At 36.6% G+C, this 10,453-nt stretch overlaps 1 long non-coding RNA gene across 1 annotated transcript; it reads right to left on the bottom strand.

Annotated features, from left to right (window-relative positions):
* Window positions 1–3,428: 3,428 nt before the first annotated feature.
* Window positions 3,429–6,235, bottom strand: LOC131745158 (uncharacterized). Its single transcript, XR_010837774.1, has 3 exons — window positions 6,082–6,235; window positions 5,142–5,232; window positions 3,429–3,641 (listed from the first exon to the last, which is right to left on the bottom strand). It is a non-coding gene; the product is annotated as an uncharacterized lncRNA (long non-coding RNA).
* Window positions 6,236–10,453: the final 4,218 nt, after the last annotated feature.

Raw genomic sequence — 10,453 nt, 5'->3', positions numbered from 1 at the left:
CTGCTCTCTCTCCCTCTCTCTCTCTCTCTCTCTTTTTTTTTTTTTCCTGAATAACAATTTACCATAGAGTATGGAAGTGAATTATATATGAAAGACCAGAAACAATGTATCAGTGGAATATTTTGCACTAAGTGACTGAGGCACTGTGTCTTCCTTGGGCATATAGGAGGGTTGAGCTCCTTGCCTTATGTTTTATGTCTGAAAATGCTCTCCTAATATCTTTCATCACACACTGTTTTGGCCTCCTAAATGCTGCTGTCCACTTCCCCTTCTTCTGGTTTCATTCATTGTAAAGACCTTGCAATTGACCCATCCCAACAAAGACTTCAAATACCAAATCAGAAACTAACAACTTGTGTTTCCACATGTAAAAGGATAGAGGAGCACTAGAATTTCTAAAACATTTTTAGAATTAATATGATCAATTGTTGATGTTAGGAAATCAGTGCACTGTCCAGAAAGTTTTGGATTTATGGTCACTATACCAAGTCCACCTAGAATATACAGTTTTTATATAACATCCTTACTAAGGACAGAGACAAACCAAAACATAAAAAGGAGAGTCCATGAAAGGTAACAGCTGGTTGTAATCTTCGTGAGGGCTGGGCTATTCCTGTTTCTTACCACAGTATATCTAGTGCCTGGCACAGTTCCTAGCATGGAGTAGAAACTCAATAAATATTTGTTAAAGAGAAAAGCAATAGGGACAGATCATAGCCACGACACAATCACAACCTTAAGCCTATGGAGGAGAGAAGAATACATACATATGACTTTCCAGGACACAGGCAGCAAAGCTCCAGACTCCTGCTGTCTTGCCCATGATATCTATGGTGTATGTTGTCATGTAGAACACAAATTTTCTAGAAATCCTCTTTTTTGGGATTTTTTTTTTTTTTTTTTTTACTGAACCACTACCCAACGTACAAGTTAGTCCAAACAGAAGATTCTGTCAGTTCTCCAGGCAAATATTCTTAGGAGTGGTAGCACAAATAAACTTTTCTTCTAACTATCCAGAAGTCATCATCTTATCAGAAAGATCTCACACATTTCTACTGAGACTTAGTCCCAACCTCCTTTATGTAGTTACTATTTATTACAAACTTCTTATATGCCAGGAACAACTCTTAAAATCTTAATATGATAATTAATAGAACCCTCTTAACAAATTGTAATGTACCTGTTATTACTAGTCTCTCACCTGTAAATTGGAAAAGAGGCTTAGAAAAGTTTAATTGAATATCTTCTATAGGCCACTCATTATTGTAAAGGATGCTAAAACAAAAATGAATGATACATGGTCTCACCACTCAAGACATTTCTATTTTATTGGGGTAGACGGATATATACATAAATATATATACTATAATTAGGAAAGTGCTGTACTTGCACGTTCATAGCATAGTGATTAACACAAATACTTTTGATTTCACGTTGCTCTGGTCCCACGCTTTGTTCTGTCATTAAATATCTGTTTGGGGGAACTTTTAAACTGTTCTCTGCCCTATTTTCCTCATACAGTTAATTAAGGTGATATCTGTATTTACCTCCAAGAGTTGTCATGAGATATTAATATAAACGATGCATGTAAATGGCTAGCCCATATTAATTTCTTAATAATTAAATAATAATTATGATTACTACCAATAAGTTTATTATTGTGAAAATAATGATGAAAATAATAAATTGTCTACAAATGAATTAGAGCAGCTGTCATGAGGAAGATGCATTTGAGATGACTATTTAAGGATGCGTAGGTTGTCTCAAATTGTAGCAGAAGATACTTAATCCTGACAGTTGGAACAGCATGTGCAATGATTATCAGAGTAAAATTGAATTTCCTATAAAACGTTGACCTCCAAGTCAGAAACATGGACATATCCTCTTCCTGTTGACCACAACAAGACCAGTATCCCTCAGCAGAAGATGAATTATACAGTCTGGATCATTGATCATGCTGAGATTCGTTGTCAGCTTGACTTTTAAGATTTGCCAGGTATTAGAGGAGCTTATTTATAGAAAGCAGATGGCTTTTTGTCATTTAATTCACTGAAATTTACTTAGTATGAGGAAGGGAGAAACCAAGCTGTCTCCATGATAAAAGCTTTCTAAATACATTAACTCATTGAGTGGACTGCAGAGGGACAAATAGAACATTGCTTTTAAAATGAATTAGCCTTCTTTTATGTTTTCAAAGAGATAAGACCAAAGTCCTCAGCAGTGAATGATAACATGAGTAGAAGAAATTTCCGAATTTGCTTTATCAAATGCTGAATTCTCTCTCTTCCATAGTGCCGCCTTGCTTATGAGGTGCCCTCACTGCCTCCCTAGAATAGATCAAGTTCACAAAACCGTTGCCTGATTTCAAACCCCAGACCCATTCCACTCCAAGTCTCAGATCTCTGCCTTGTTTGTCTTTTTATTTTTTGTATACAATCAAAACTCCAGTTGGCTGCCCTCTGTTCTGTTATTACAAAGTACCTTTTGCTTTCTTTTGCAGTAACCCACATTCTGCATCATTTTAAAAGTGGCCCCTAGTTATTCATCCAACTGTTGTTTTTATTCAAAATTTTACTGTGACATATTTACCAAGATGTGTGTATTCTCTCTGTCCGGTTGATTTCTGTCTCCTTTCTGCCTTCCCTTCCTCTTTTCCTCCTAACTATCCAAAATCCAGTGAGCACTATTGAAGAGCAACAGGAAGTGTGAACTTTGGAGCCAATAGTTTTTTGTCCTAACTATTGTCCTACAATAGTTTTTTGCAGTTTTTATTATAACTAACTTATGATTCTTACAAAAATGTATTTTTCTCTGCAATTATCTCATCTGTAAATAATTCTATATACCTCATGGAACTGTTTTAAGTAATTTAAAAAAAGGGTAATACATGCAAACAGTGGCTGGAAATATAGACTTATTACTATTATTACCACTATTAGGTACCAGGGATACAAAGACAGAAAAACCCATGGTATCTTCCCTGAAGGAGCTCACTATGTAGGTTTAGAAGAACTTAGAGTATCATTACCTTAGGATAAAATGTATGTTTGAGTATGTAGACAGATAATGAAGAGTGAGATATAATGTTTTCATTCTTTTAATAAACAACTTTTGAGCACTTCTGTTTGCAAGGGAAGGTGATTGTGTCATAATCTACATGCACTTGAGATGGCCTGGAGCTGCTTGTTTGGAACCCTGCACTGAACTGTGAGACAGTACAAAAGATCACATTAATGATCTTTGGCAGGGACACAGGATGAAAGAGTAGAATTGCCTCATGAGTTGGCCTGTGATTAATAACATGAGGAAAATTAAGATGCCTCGCAGTTGGTCACCTTCAAAACCTTACAGTACCTCAGCAGAAGAAAGAATAAGTCTCTCATAGGGTAAGGCAAGACTTCTTGGAGGAAGATCTTGGAAATGCCCAGTCACTTTGTCCCAGCGAAAGTCAATCATGATGGGCAACACTCAATATTTGTCCCAGGGTTCACCACAAGAATTGGCCAAGATTTTGCCAAGAGTGAATCACATTTAATCTCTCCCTTGTTCAATCCTGCCTCCTTTCTTTTACAGGTTTTGATTTGTAGTATACATCTTTCACACCAGTCTCCATCTCAGCATCTGCTTCTGGAGAAACCAACCTGTGACAATGGAATTTAAATATGGGAAGGTATGGTCATTCATTTGATACAGAGTAAATGTTTCTAAGTACATTTCTGCATGTGCTGCAAAGATATTTCATACTTATAACAAGCATGGTTGTGATAGTCTTCATTGCTAAAAGAATAGCAGCGCAGACATAAATACTTGAGGTCATTGTTTTCAAATTCCAAGAGGCCAAGGTCAGTCTAAAGGAAGTAGCCTACATATGCTCGTAGGCTTGATGTTAAGGTGGGTCTACTCTTCCCAAAATCTGTCTTCTGTTGCCTTGCTACAAAAGGCCCTTTAACGACAATACTGATGATGGATGCACAGCATTGTGAATGTACTAAATGCCACTGAATTATGCAGTTTAAAAATGATTTAAGGTAAACTTTATGTTTATACCAGAATTTAAAAATGCTAATATAGCTGGAAGAACTCAAGCCTTAACATGGAGAAAAAGCCAAAAAGAGATCATTTGGAAGTTGGTTTAGAATAGAAATTGGCCACAGCCTTGTTGGATAGGGGAACTGGGCATGAAAAGATAGGAAAGAAGAAAGAAGTGTGATGACAGAGTAGTGGCTCTCCACCTGTCCTTCACTCTAGGAATTCTAGATCTTTGGATGAACATAAGAATCACCCTGGAGGATTTGGAGGGGGAAAAAAAGAAAAAAACCTGTTCTCCAGGCTATGTCCCCAAAGCAATTAAATCAGAATCTCTGAGAGTAGATCCCAGGCATCAGGTTTTTTAGGTGCCCAGGTGATCCATTATGTACTCAAGCTTGAAAAACTATTTTATTTCCATACCATTTACTAGTGAATGCATTTTCATCTTAGTGTGTCCTGTTATATATGGTATACTTTATTGGGAGGTGATGTGAGAGCAACATCAAAATCTTTCATCCCCCAAATTCTGACATTGCCCTCTTGTTCCCCTCACCCTAGAAGGGAGTAGGAAAGGAGAAACCTTCCATGGATGTGAACCACCCTAGTAGTGGAGTAAAAATGTTATCAGTGTCCAGCTTTGCCAGCAACAACCTATGGCTAAAACCCTGAAATGTATATATCTGCTTCTCTTAACACTTCTCCTATTTTACCAGAAATACTGTGGAGCCCTTAAGGTGTTTTTCTTCCTTTCAGTCTTTATTCATCCACACCTTAATCTAAATACCAGTCACAATAATTACTTCAAAATGCAATTCTGTTTGTCATTCTCCTGCTCAAAACTCTTCAGTGGCACCTTTTTTAGCCTCTATAATAAGTGGCTACAAGACCTTGGATGAGCTCTACCCGCCCATCTCTGTAGCCTCATCTTTTCATCTTTGAGAACATCCATGTGACTTTCTCCTCCAGTCTCACTGTACCTCCCATTTCTTGTAACACCTCTCCTGTTCCCTCCTGTCCTCTCCTCTTTCTTCTGTATCTCTACATCCCTATCTCTGTCTCTCACATCTCAGGAACTTGACCTGTGCTATTGAATTTGATTAGAATGTTCTTGCCTTTTCCTTGTCTGGTGATCCCCACTCCTCTTTCAGGTCTTGGATTAAACATCCTTCCTCAGGGAAGCCTCCTGACATGTGGTATCATCCACTGCAATAAACAAACAAGGCAGGGGGCATGGTTCAGATATGTTCATAGCAAGGTAAGATATTTTTTTCTTCCTCACTGGCCCTCGAGTTTTAAGACAGTATAGTAATGTCTATTCTAGTCAACACTTTATCACTAGGGCTTAATATTATGTCTGGTGCTTTGAAAAACATGTTTCTTCTTAATGATGGAGTGATTGACTGATCTTAGTTTCTGAAGCAAAATAACTCAAAAGGAATAGTGATTTCGTAGCATCCTAAGTTGTGCCTTTTCTTCCCAGAACAATTTCTCTGCCTTCTCAAATCAGATGGCAAAATATCTCGACAATGCCTGAAGTCTGAGATTAGTCACAAGAGGATTAGATCTTTAACCAACATGATGATAGCCCAGGGGGTAGATGATTATAGCCTAGCATATCACAAGAGGACTTGGGAGAGTGAACACAGATTTGGCATTCCAAGATTTGCTGAAGCAATGGGAATGCCTCTTCATCAATCTTGATAAAGGTCAGATTATAAGAAATAAGAGTAAGTACCATTTAACCCAGTAGGTAGCACATGTATACTCCATTTTCTCTAGAGCCTGAGAATATAAATAATTGAAAGATGATTCAGAGAAATTAACTGATCCAGAATACGGTAATATATCATTGTCTGTCACCAAGTATCAGCATCTCAGAATCTTTACATGACACCTTTTTTCCCTTTATTTGCTCCTGCAGATACAATGAACTGAATCCTCACTTTTCCTAGACTCTTAGATCTACATTTTTAAAGCAATTTTAGCTAGTGCCTAAAGGCCAATAAGCTGAACTACATGGAGAAATCCACCAATTACTTAAAATTACACAACCTTCAGAGTCTTAAAGAAGTAATAAACTGAGCAAAAGAGGAAGTGAATGTCATCATCCCAAGTTCTGCTCCTGAAATCTGTCCAGTCTTCATAGGCTTCCCATAAACATAGTCGTCCACATCTCATTAACCTCCAGGTCAGTGCATGAGTGCGCTTTCAGATATCTCAGACACCTACCCAAAAAAAGATCAGAGACATAGAACCCAAATTCAATTACTATTATTGTAGGTGAAGGTGAGCTCTCTCTGTTGCAGTTGCATTCAGGGGTCAGAAAATTACAACCCACAGGCCACATCTGCAGGCAGCCAGCTTCTGTAAATAAAATTTTATTGTAATATACTCATGGCATTTGTTTATGTATTGTCCACAGCTACATTCACTGCAAAGGCCAAGTCACAAGGCTGACACAGACACCATAACTCAAAGTTTAAAACCAACTGGCTCTTTGCAGAAAATGTTTGCTGACCCCTGCACATGTATCAGGTCCTGTTACATCACCAGTTGGTCTCAGAAATGGGTGATTAAGGTCAGGGTGTCTACTTCCTGAGGCCAGTATTACAGAAGAAATAGTATAGGTAGTAATAAATAGGCAAGAGATCCCAAAATAGTATTGAATTTCCAGGTAGAAGCCTTGAAAATGTTGGCATCCTCTTCAAAGTTAGTAGTTAAAAAACAATATTTCAATTTGAAGAAGGGAATTTCAGTCAGATTGACTGGATATATTTAATTTGGGGCATCAGTGGGAAAAGGCAGAAACTTTTAGAAGCTCATAAAAATGCAGAGTTCACATCTTAGGCCTTTCTGAAATCTCAGTACAGAAAAAGTCATTTATTTTTCATCAAATAATTACTGAGTACCCAGTGGTTTAAAAAAATATATTAGACCACTAAGTAGTCCAATAAGTGAAACTTAAAACTTTAAAATAGCTGTTTATCTTCTTTAAAAGAAAGATAAATGAATAATTTTTTAAAAAATTGTACACCTATCATCTATAATGAAGTACAATTAATATCATTTAATAGTCATTTAACTTTTAATATGTTACTTAACCTGTTAGTGACCCAGTATCATCATTTGTAAGATACAGATGATAAAGGTCATAATTCATAAGGTTGTAAGAAGTAACAAAGCTATTATATTTAAAAGTCATAAAACGCTTTTTGGCATAGAGTAAATATAAAAAAAACAAAAACAATCTGTTTTTCTTGTGAAGAGATGCACATTCAGATATATTACAATGGTTGTGGTAACCACAATCTCACTAATGTTCACATTCTCAATTATTCAGATTTGTCTCAAGGATGTAATTGGTGGTTGATAAAGGGAGAACACTGGTCTTACCTGGTGGAGATTTATTTTCTTATTCTGTTTGTCTTGTGAAAAAAACAAAGATGCCTTTATTTGGCATCTGCTTTTCATTTCTTACTTGTTGGTGGCCTGACCTCTTCTCTATACTTAGTTGTCTTCAGTCAAATTTATTTTTTTCTTCTTTCTCTACCTTTTCTTACTTTCCACAATACCAGAGTTTAGATGTCATACCTTAAAAGTGGGTCTAGGGGCTTCCCTGGTGGCGCAGTGGTTGAGAATCCGCCTGCCGATGCAGGGGACACAGGTTCGTGCCCTGGTCCGGGAAGATCCCACATGCTGCAGAGCGGCTGGGCCCGTGAGCCATGGCCGCTGAGCCTGCGCGTCCGGAGCCTGCGCTCCGCAATGGGAGAGGCCCGCATACCACACACACACACACACACACAAAAAGTGGGTCTAAATATTGTGACTGCACTTCATAAACTTTAAAGCACTGGTCAGATATTAATTTGTATTACTGCTTTCAGTCAATGAGAAAGTCCCTTGCCTTTTTGTCCACCATCTAATACCACTTCCTGAGAGAGATGTGTGCTCTTAGAACATTCAGCTTTTCTCAACTTGGTCTTTTATCTTCTGATTTTATGCCTTTCCAATATTGTGTGTAATTGGAAATCTGACCTTTATATACAGGAATAATTATAGTAGCTAAATAATGGAAAATAATAATTCTTTACTTTCCATAGCATCTTATAAATATTAAATCAACTTTCACAGGCATTGTAAAGCTGGGCTGTGAGCTTGAGGCCAGAGACTATATTTTATTTATTTCTGCAACCTAACAACTTGCTTCCTCATATCTAGCCATTAGCAGGTGCTTAATAATGTTTAAAATGTAAAGGTTCTTACCATAAAGGCCCTGTGTGGGATGCTTGTAGAGTACCATCTCCTGTATACAAATGAAAAATAAACTTATTAAAGCAAAGAGCACATAGAACTAGAATTTACTTATTATAATTCATTATTAATAACTCTTTCTACTAAACTAGGGCTTGCAAAACAAAGAAAAAGAAGACGATGGTTTCTCATGGACATCCTCATGATGTCACTTTCAATGACAGGATGTTACAATGAATATTATTGTAAAAGAATGATAAGGCTTTAAAATGGACTGATATAACCAATAGTGACATGAAGAAGTTTCTTGGATTAATAATTTTGATGGGAGAAATAAGAAAGTCACACTGGAAGGAATATTGGTTGACTGATCCCTTCCTTTAAACACCTAACATTATGACAAGAAGAAGGGTCAAATAAATAATGACATTTCTTCACTTTAATGATAACTTGGAAACTCCACTTCCTACAAATAGAATTTCAAAAGTTAAACCTCTTTTGGATTATTTTCTACAAAATTTCAATCACTCTATAGACCCAAATAAGAGCTATCACTTGAGGAGGTAATGATAAAGTGGAGAGGACGACTCAGATTCAAAACCTATAATCCTGGAAAACTTGCAAAATATGGAATTTTAGTCAGGACTGTTAGTGAAAGTGAAACTGGATCTATGCAACCTTGAAATTTACATGGGTGAAGGAAAGAAACTGCAAGAAACAGTATTATTGGTCCTAATCTTGGTTCATGGCACCATATTTACGAAGACAATTGTTACAACAGTGTGACTACATCTGAAATATTGTTGAAAAATAAAATCAGAGTGTGTGAGACTGTAAGAGAGAATCATGGTATACCAAATCTATTAAAGGAGAAATCTGAAAATCTACAGAGGGGAGAAATGACATTCTTATGGAAGGGAGAAGTGATTCTTCTTATATGGAAAGACAAGAGGCTAGTCTGAATGGTGACAACTCATAATGCCTCCATAGCATCTACAGGAAAGGAAGACTGGAGGACTGGCCATCAGATGACTAAGCCCACTTGTATATTAGAGTATAATAAATATATGAAAGGAGTTGATTGATCCGATCAATATCTGGCAAACTTCAGTATCCTCTGGAAAACTCAAAAATGGTATAAAAAAGTGGGTTTGTATTTGAGTAATTGTGGTTTATTCAATGTATTTGAATAATTTGAGACTGCTATATCAAAACCTCATCGTAACCATAAACTGAAAGTTTACAATAGATACACACACAAAGAATAAGGAATCCAAACACAACAGTAAAGTTAGTCATCAAATCAAAAAAGAAGGGAAAACCAAACAAGTCATGGAGATGTAGTGTACAGCAATACTGATTAATAATACTGTATTGCATATTTTTTTTTAAAAAGGGAAGAAAAAAGACCTACAATAACAAGTCCAAAACCATTAACAAAATGGCAATAAGAACATACATATTGATAATTACCTTAAATGTAAATGGAGTAAATGCTTCAACCAAAAGACACAGACTGGCTGAATGGATATATAAACAAGACCCATATATATGCTGTCTACAAGAGACCCACTTCAGATCTAGGGACTCATACAGACTGAAAGTGAGGGGATGGAAAAAGGTATTCCATGCAAATGGAAATCAAAAGAAAGCTGGAATAGCAATTCTCATATCACACAAAATAGACTTTAAAACAAAGACTATTACAAGAGACAAAGAATGACAATACATAATGATCAAGGGATCAATCCAAGAAGAAGGTATAACAATTGTAAATATATAAGTACCCAACATAGGAGCACCTCAATATATAAGGCAAATACTAACAGCCATAAAGGGAGAAATAATGAGCAGCTTTAACACCCGACTTTCATCAATGGACAGATCATCCAGAGAGAAAATTAATAAGGAAACACAAGCCTTAAATGGCACATTAGACCAGATGGACCTAATTGATATTTATAGAGCATTCCATCCAAAAATAGAAGAATACACATCATTCTTCTCAAGTGCACACAGAACTTTCCCTGGGATTGATCACATGCTGGGCCACAAAGTGACCCTTGGTAAATTTAAGAAAATTGAAATCATATCAAGCATCTTTTCTGACCACAACACTATAAGATTAGAAATCAACTACAAGAAAAATACTGCAAAAACACAAACACCTGGA

The sequence above is a fragment of the Kogia breviceps genome, chromosome 18, assembly GCF_026419965.1.
Source record: "Kogia breviceps isolate mKogBre1 chromosome 18, mKogBre1 haplotype 1, whole genome shotgun sequence".
NCBI lineage: Eukaryota > Metazoa > Chordata > Mammalia > Artiodactyla > Physeteridae > Kogia > Kogia breviceps.
This window is presented reverse-complemented; position numbering and strand designations above follow the sequence as displayed.